Genomic DNA, 9,445 nt, shown 5'->3' with positions numbered 1-9,445 from the left:
CTAAAGGCTGATATAATTGTCTTATTTAATCTAAGTGGACATGCGACAATTACTATAGAATTGGTGATGAATAATAAACGTGGATATTTCTCAAAATGTACCTGCCTTTCAGTGACCTTTTAGAAATACATAAAATATTTTCCCCTCAAGATGGTCAACATTGATACCAATGCCCCTCCTCCCAATAATGGCAAACTGACAGGCATTAAAAGGGCTTGCTAGACTGAATTTAAATGGCACCATTTGACCTCAGCCAATCTCACATTGTTGCTTCATTCACATAATCATGACGCGGGAGCAAGCGAGGCCACTCCAGCACCTGAGCCATGCTGCCCTCCACAGTACAATCAAATTACCTCCAAAATGTTTCACATGATGAATGGCTGCCTGTAGGCTGCATATTCAACTAAAGACGACTGCAGAATATACTGCACTTGTTTTAGTTTTTTTTTCTCTTTCTTGTTGTTCTTAAAATTTGGTCCTTTATTTGTGTACACAGTAAAGCATAATTGCACAGTATGACCATTGTGAGTTACAATATGTGAAAATAGGATGAAATGAGAGAAATGCATTCAGCGCTCATTCCTATTTAGCTTTAATAGGAATGATCAGCAGCAGAAATATAACATCCCATTAGTGCAGAGCAGTAAAATTGCAGGCACAAGCACATGAGTCACAGCAGATCTCAACTGCTCTACATCAAACCGGAAACCAGTGTTGATATAATCAATACGAGCAAACAATGCTGAATTGATCATCTTGGACAAATTCGTTTTGGTATTATATACAGCAAACAAACACAGACAGACATTTAATTGAGATTGGGAACAGGACAACAAAGCATACAATGAGTGATGAGCCATTCAACGAGGTCATGATTTTATTAGTACCAACACTTATTAATAACTGTGTGAGATATTCTATATTTATACTGAATTTGGGACGACCAAATATGTGGACAAATGGACATGATTCAAGAATGATCTGAGTCAGTCCCGAATTGGAGGACATTTTAAAATAGCATTTTAAAACATGCATTTTTTTTCTGTTGCTATCAAAGTATATATTTTAAATACCATAAATAATGTTTAAATGCTCTGAAGTTGTTTTTTAATTATAAACATTGTGACTAAAACCAATTTTGAGCTATCTGGAAGAGAAAAAGAAAGCAACAAAGAAAAGTGAGCAACATGATTCAGCAAAAATGACATCAAGCTAATTGTGCTAGCAAGCTAATTGTGCTTCAATTTTTCACAAGTTTTCAACCCTATAACTCATGTAACCAGAAACAGAATATTCTTCTTTATATTTAGGCTAGCTAAGTTTGTTTTTGGTCAGTTAGCATAACAGCTAGTTAGCAATTACTCTTTCATGAAAACTAAATAATCCTATTATCAAAAAAAAATAAAAAATAAATTCTTTTTTTGTGTGATGGCTAGCTAAGTTTGTTTATGACAAGTTAGCATAACAGCTAGATAGCATTTACTCTTCAGCAAAACTATACTCATATAATCAGAAAAAGATAATTATTTTTTGATGGATTGGCTAGCTAAGGTTTTGTTTTTGTTTGTTTTTTTGTTTTTTGTTTTTTTAAACCAGGTAGCATTACAGCTAGCTAGCATTTACTCTAGCAAAACTCAGCATTGATTTTTAAACCCGTTACTATATTTAGACTATACTAAAATTAAATTGGTATTCAAAAAATGTACTTGTCAAGTATTTATTAAAAAAATTTTATGAAATATGATTTTGCTTGAGCTAGAAAAATACAATTATTATAAAACTATGATGGTTTATTAGTTATTTTTGAAAACGTGAAAAATATCAAATAAATGGTGAAATTTTCTAAAATACTATTGCCTAAAATGTTTTCCAATTCTGGAATGGCTTATACATTTTCAAGTATACAGCAGATTATGCAATGTTGGAAAAACATGCAAATGATGCAGATGGATATTAGGAAGAACATAAACACGGACATGATTACACACATCTAATCTAATTTCAGATGCAATCTTTTAATAAATCCAAAATGCTGAGATTTTTTTCTTTTTGTGTGTGTGATTTCTGCATTTTTGGCATCCCCAACCATACTTTATACTATTTCAACCATAAAGATACATTATAATTCATGTAGCAATTGTTTAAAAAAACAACAACAATCAGGCTAAAAAATTATTGCTTTTGTAATCTTGGGTACGTTCTGCATAACATCACAGCGACAATAAGATTGCTACAGAAACGCAAATCAGATTTGAATTTTCGACAAAAGAGGCGTGCAAAAATAATTTCTTCTCGCCCAGCATGATGAGGAAATCTCCAGCGTATCATCATGAGACGTGACATGTATGAGGACATGACTGTCTGACTCAAGTTGATCCTATTATGTGTTTAAATGGATTTCACATGGGTGTTAAGATTCAGAATGCGCTATCAGACATAGAGGAGGGGGGAATCCATATTCATGGTGCGTTGGCGGGTCGCAAACTGTCCCGCTGCCGGTTCGAGACCATTTGAGCAAGAAGTAATTGTATAATGCCTCGCTCCACAATGCATAAATTGAGCTGTCCGACAGTCATGGTAGATTTTGTTTTGCCGGCGAGCGAGTGTGTTCGTTTGCGTGGCTCAGCAGAAACAACCATAATGCAAGTGTCATAAACCTCACGGAGATAAATGGCGTTTGAGCGAGCATTTGCATAAAAAGGGGAATAAACGAGCGGGGAACGGGGAAGCTAAACTGCAGCTTAGCTTGCCTCGCTACAACGGTAAACGTGCGCGGAATTGAGTGGGATGAGGCGCTGCTGTTACAGTACACGCTTACAGTTAATCTGATAATTATAAAATGATGCACACCCGTTGAAATGAATTAGTATCTATTGATATGTGTGTAATGAAAAAGCTGCAAAATGTTTTGGGTATGGCAATTTATATATTTGAGTATTGCCTGACAAGGAAAAATACATTATAATACAAGGCTCGAAATATATTTGTTTCTCTGTGGAGCACTTTTACTTTATTTCAGGAGGAGCATTATAATTTTGTGCACAATTATTATTATTATTATTATTATTATTATTATTATTATTATTATTATTATTTTATTTTTCTCATGTAAATCCCCGGGACCTGAAGTAAAGGTTTTATTTAACAATACAAATACGCCAACGTAATGACCATTATTATTATTATTATTATTATTATTATTATTATTATTATTATTATTATTATTTAGCAAAAAATTATATCAACAATTCACATTGTTTATAGCAGCAAACGGTATTTTCTTGTCTAGATTCAAAGATAAATTGATATATATATATATAAAGGATGCATCTACTGTAATGTAATTTCAAAAACAATTAGTATGCGGCCCTCAAAAGTCAAAATAAAAACTCAACTTTATTGTGAACAATAAATAAATAATATTACCGATATTATAAATATTTTATACTTTAATATACTTTAAACTTTAAAGGCCACTCCTCCTGGTTGGTGTCCGGCATAGCGTACCATAATCCATATCCGGTTCTGTTAACCGTTATATAATTTTCTCTTTAGAGTTCAGACACTTATTAATTTGCCTGCCATTATACATTTTCAACCATAACGTCTTTGACTCTATCACCCAAGCACTTAATTCTAATGTTAATTTAAACGCACGAGCCGTGTCAATCTTAGGCTAGCTTAGCAGTTAGCATGGCTTCTCCGTCTTTTCTTGTCATCTCTTCATGGGAATGATATTTCATGTTTTAAGAAACGACGTGATAGAGGAAAAACTGAGATTAGTTTCGGATTCTGCACCTAAAAATTAGCTAAAAACAGCTCTCAGACTGTTATTGTGAGCTACTACTAGGCCTAAGCCTGTTAGCTTGCAAGCTAGCACTTTTCACTGTGGCCTTGCGATGACCTGTTTTTAAATTTAAACCAAATTTATAAGACATTTATTTTCGCTTCGAGGAATAGATCGATTGAAATGGTTGGCTTGTGTTAACTAGGTTGGCCATCTCAGAAAAACAAAGTCTGACTCGGGATGTCATATTGATGTCAAATTTAAATAAAATCACTGCTTCTCCTTACTGTGCTACATGTTGACCCTATGCTTAACTTTTGCGACAAACAACCTCAAAGCAGCACAGCAGACAAACACAAAAGAAAACAAGACGCATTTTTTGCCCATCAACACAAAGACAGATGCATGAAGGCAGGGAAAGCAAAACAAAAATTGCAATGATTTCAAGTTCAAAGAAGAGCCACCCAAACTAATAGTCCTCCCCTGGATGGGTAGGATGTTGGGGTGAGGTGCGGGGTGAGGTGAAGTGGGTGGGTGGGTGTCAGGTGTTGGGCGAAGAGAGGACTCTCCTCGACTACGCGTATTCTTAAGCAATAACAACGTGATCCGTATTATCCACCCAAGAATACCCGTCACCGAAGAGAGTCTTTCAGTATACACAGGAGGCTAACCAGAAACCATGTGAGCAGTTCCACTGCCATTGCATCATCATCCCCACCACCATGGCCATCACTGCTGCCATCAGCAGCAGCCCTTCTTCATGCTCCAGTGGCAAACAGACACATAAACAGATTGAGAAAGGTGGCGGTTGCATTGATTGAAGACGCCTCACTGCAGTGTGAGGCAAAGTTCCATCAATGGCTCCTCTGCAAAGGAGAAAATTGACAATGGTGGCAGTTTCAATACGAGGGTCATTCCAGAATTGGAAGACATTTTGAAATGGAAAATTTCAAAGTCATTCCACAAAATATAGGTATCATAAAGGTGATTCCTAAATACTCTTTATATTGTGGTGATTTTGTTGACATTTTCCTTGCACTCGTTGAAATGTTTTATTCTACCCGCAGACCTATTTTAAATAGTAGTAAATATGCTCTGAAAGCATTTGTGTCAACATACACACAACTCTATAACTAAAAAGTTTTAATACATTTAGAGAAAGCGAAAATAAGTGAATTAGCAAAAATGACAATTAAGCTAAATGCTCAGGTCAGGCCTTCCTTCTAATTTCATATATTTAAAAAAAAAATGTGAGAAATATTTTTTCAAGTTTTTCTTTTTTCTTTATGGAGCTGTTTGTACTTGGTTAGTTACAACCGCCAATAGACCGACATATGGGCTACACTTAGCAAAAACTCCAAAATTAGCATTAATTTGCAACCTTCTTACTTGAAACCCCATCATCATCGTTTATTGTCATTTGTTTTTATAATTATTATAAAGCTGATAAGTTAGCCTAGCAGCTAACGCAGCTAGCTTGTACTCTTGAGCAAAAACTGTAACATTAGCATTGATTTACAGCCTGTTACTTGAATAACTGCTACTATAATAGTTTTCTTTATTATTATTATTATTATTATTATTATTAATAATATTAATATATAAACAATTTTTGTTCTTGATAGTTAGCCTAGCAGCTAACACAGCTAGCATATACATTTCAGCAAAAACCTGTAATGTTAGCATTGATTTGCAAACTTAAGATCCTGTTACCATAATTATTATTATTAGTAGTATTTTTAGTCATTAGTATAAAGCTTTTTGCTCTTGATGAGTTGACCTAACAGCTAACACAGCTAGCATGTACATGTGCTAAAACTATAACATTAGCATTGATTTGCAAAACTGTCTTTTGTATCCGTGTTGCTGATCATGTATTTTTTTTTCTGTAACAGGGCTGAGAATGGAAAAAAGTACAATCAAATCATTTACGTTTTCTTGAAAACATAACAAAATATGAACAAGAAATGATCCGTTTTTTTTTTTTTAGAAAAATAGTGAATTGTCCTCCAATTTTGGAATGACCCATGAACCAGCAGTGTGCGTGTAGGGCAGGAACAAAACAAAAAAATGGAGCATAAAAGCTTAGGTTAGATTCTCTCACTTCTGGAAGCAAAACTAGAGGTGACAGCGTAATGGACGAAAATATGAAGATAAAAAAATAAAGATGCAAAATTCCCACAGCAAGGCTTCTTACCTCAACCACAGCCAGATCAGCTTCCGCTGGTGACTTTTGGCTTTCTCTGCTTCTGTCATTGCCGCTGTTGCTTTGGCCCTGTCATAATGAGAACCGGGGCTGTGGGTCAGGGTAAGGGAAGATATTGGTAACGGAGGGGGGGTTCACATGTAGGGGGGGGGGGGACGTGAGGTTATGGAGGTCATTCCAGGAGCTGCTTCGGTGCGATCCATTACCACCAGCAACCCCCCCAACCCTCAAAGGCCCCACAATGCGAGAAATTAACACATGGATTGTAGTACGGAGGGGAGGGTGCAACACATGCTGTGAACACATTAGTTTGGCGAAATAAATACATTTTAAGCACAATACAGTAGCCTACATTTTCCAGCACTTATTTCTTAGATGTTTAAAATTGTTTTAAATTCTGAAGTAGTTTTCACTCCTCTTTTTCTATTGTCAAATTAAAGAGATGAAGAAATTAAATATGAAGGTAAAACCCAAATAAGCCTTTATGAGCGTTTACTCTCTTTGTCTCCCTCCACTTTTTAATTTTTATCTCTCCCTCGTCGAAAAAAAAATCGTGCACCCATACGCACCTAAATATGACAAATTACACATGCACATCCAGAGCCAAAAACAGTCAGAACCTCCCCACCCACCCACAGACTGCAGAGATCAGATTTACCACCCGCAGCCATACAAACACATACTCAGCTAGTGTGGCCCAACCCAGACCATCTTCAGAAGAAAACAAAAAAACAAAAAAAATAAATAAACCTCAGGGCGCCAAGCGGAGAAGAAGCGAGAAATCATTTCACTCTCTTTTCTCTCCCGAGCGCACACATACAAAAATCGGGAGGTCGTCAATACCAAGTCGTATTGATTATTCCGTGGAAGCACCCATCAGATTATGCTTGACAGCTAACGGCTAAAATCAAACACGAGGAATAATCCTTGCCCTTTTATGCAGAATAACTCGACAAGGTAAGTACTATACAGGTTGTTAAAAATACTGTGGTAATAAAACTGAAGTTCAATGGGAGTGGCATGTCTCTTATCCAGCTGTTTGTGTGGGTATGTGAGTAATTTATTGGAGTCCCTCACATTTTAATGTATGGGGCACCCACCTCTTCCTTTTTGGCATTTTTTATTATTATTTTTTTTATATATAGCAAAATATATATATATATATATATATATAAAATCCTAAAGTTGAGTGAAATTTCAAGATTCTCCAGCGCAGGAGAAACCACAGGTGCAGTCAGTTGTTGGCCTCTTACCCGCTTTTCTTCCTTTTTTCCTGTAACCCAGGGTGTTGCCTCTCCTGGCGCACCTCTAAAAAAAAAAAAAAAAAAAAAAATTCCCTCCCCTTCCTGCGCTCTTTCAGCCTGATGCCTTCCTGAGGGTCCGTGGCAAACTGGGAGGTGGTGATCTCACCTCCCCCTCCCAGTTGTAAGGAAGAGCTCCCTGAAAAGAAGGAGGAGGTTGATCCCAGTCGGAAACAGGGGATGCGGCGCCGGACGAATTGGTACTGATGCTGGCGAAACAAAACAAAAAAAAAACAAAAAAAAGCCGTCCTCTCCCCGCCGCACTTCTTCTTCCCTTCTCGGGGTCCATTCAAGGAAAAAGGGAGCGTGCGGTTTTCTGGCCGCGGCGAATGAAGTGAGGAGCCGGCGGGGCCAATGAGAGGGAGGAAGCGAGAGAGAGAGAGAAATGGAGAGCATGCGGTCTGATGAGGCATAAGAGAGTGATGGAGCGGAGAGAATGGGATACGGAGGTAGAGATGGACAAGGGGCGGGAGGATGGATGCAAAAAGAGGAGGAGGAAGACTGATAAGACACGATGCGTATGAGAGAAAGCGAAAGCAGACAGGAGATCTATAAAGAGAGAGAGAGAGGATGAATGAGGAGAGGTTGCAGTACCAACAGTTGTTCAATAGACTCTCTCTCTCTCTCTCTCTCTCTCTTTTTCTCTCTCACTCACACAATAAATGTACATTTATATTCTATTCTTCCTCACTCCAACATAGTCACACCCTCTTACACGCCCTTGCACCCACTAATGGCGGATTAATTAGTGCATGATTTGTCTCTTCAGCCAACATGTCCATTATTGAAAAAAAAAAAAAAAGAAAGAAATAATGATGGCCATGATGATGATGATGAAGAAGAGTATAAATAGGAAAATGGAGTTATCCCCAAGTGAATTGATGAAAACACACGGCTGGGGGTTGAAGGTAGGAAAAAAAAAAAGAAAGGGGGATGTCACATTTTCTTTTTTGTCACAAAAGTCTAAAAGATTTGCATCTCTCCTGTTCCTATATTTGTACATTGATTCAAGATATTGACGGGAATTAAAATAACCTGTTGAGCAGGAACACGCTGAATTAAACACGCACACGTAGCGAATCGATAAATGGATCCGATTTTTCTGACAGTGTGAAGACGTCTCAAGGGAGAAAGAACTAATTAAGAATCCAAATAAAAGATAAATAAGTAACGAAACGGGGCTGCTGAAAAGGCTTCTCAAAGCCCAACTATGATTCCGTGTGGGCACCAACATCACTCACAAGCACACGTACAGGAGATGATGTTAAACACGTTTTTTTTGAAGACACAGTGACATACTGATCATATGAATGTGAAATATAAATACATATGTGTGTATATGTACATGTATATATGTGGAAATTGATCATGACAATATAAAATAGGCCTACAAATTGTTAGCCTATTACCCAAATCGTTTTTACTTCCCACCACAATATTATTTAAAAATAATAATAAATAAATAAGCATTTCTATATAGATTGAAAGTCATCCAGGTTATTGTAATAGGTGGAATCAACTGATTTTTTTTGTTGTATTTTCTGAAAATGTTCAAATATGACTTTGGCAACTATGCTATGAGGATAATGAAATTGTGATAGCTTAATTTTAATAGGTATTTCCAAATCTTAGGGTGACTATATATATTTTTGGAAGAATTCCTTCTTTTCTTCCTTCCTTTTTTTCCTTGAATAAAAAAAAAAATGTCATCCTGGTATTTGTGAAACAAAGGAATGAGCTGAAGACAAGCACTGTTCCATGGTTGTGCACTGCCCCCTAATGGCCGCGTCCAAGTTGTATGTTGGATTCTGGTTGGCTATTGCTTTTATGTCTCATAACAGGAAGTATTTGAACACACAAGACAGAAAAACAAGTCCTAAATCATCAAAAGGTTTGATTTGTCAAGCGCAAACATCTGCCATGTTTCAGTTCTTTGGTTTTGGGTGTTCTTGTTTTTTGTCTGCGTGATCTGTTTTTTTTCTGTTGTACAGCTTTAAGTGGTTGCCTGCCCTTCCTCGTGTGTCAACCAATCAGTGGCCTCAGCCAATTGTGTCTTGCCCAGGTGTGTCTTGTCATGTCAATTAGTGTTGGTGTATATAATCACCTGTCTTTCATTCAGTCCTTGTTGGTCTATTGTTGCTGTCAATG

The 9,445-nt window shown here is 36.9% G+C and overlaps 1 long non-coding RNA gene across 1 annotated transcript; it reads right to left on the bottom strand.

The window, feature by feature from the left end:
* Window positions 1–571: 571 nt before the first annotated feature.
* On the bottom strand, window positions 572–7,834 carry LOC144009567 (uncharacterized). Its single transcript, XR_013280968.1, has 3 exons — window positions 7,250–7,834; window positions 5,988–6,086; window positions 572–4,656 (listed from the first exon to the last, which is right to left on the bottom strand). It is a non-coding gene; the product is annotated as an uncharacterized LOC144009567 (long non-coding RNA).
* Between the last annotated feature and the right edge of the window lie 1,611 nt (window positions 7,835–9,445).

Source organism: Festucalex cinctus, chromosome 20 (assembly GCF_051991245.1).
Source record: "Festucalex cinctus isolate MCC-2025b chromosome 20, RoL_Fcin_1.0, whole genome shotgun sequence".
In the NCBI taxonomy this organism is placed as follows: Eukaryota; Metazoa; Chordata; class Actinopteri; order Syngnathiformes; family Syngnathidae; genus Festucalex; species Festucalex cinctus.
Note: the sequence above shows the minus strand (reverse complement) of the source record. Positions and strands in the feature narration are given on the sequence as shown.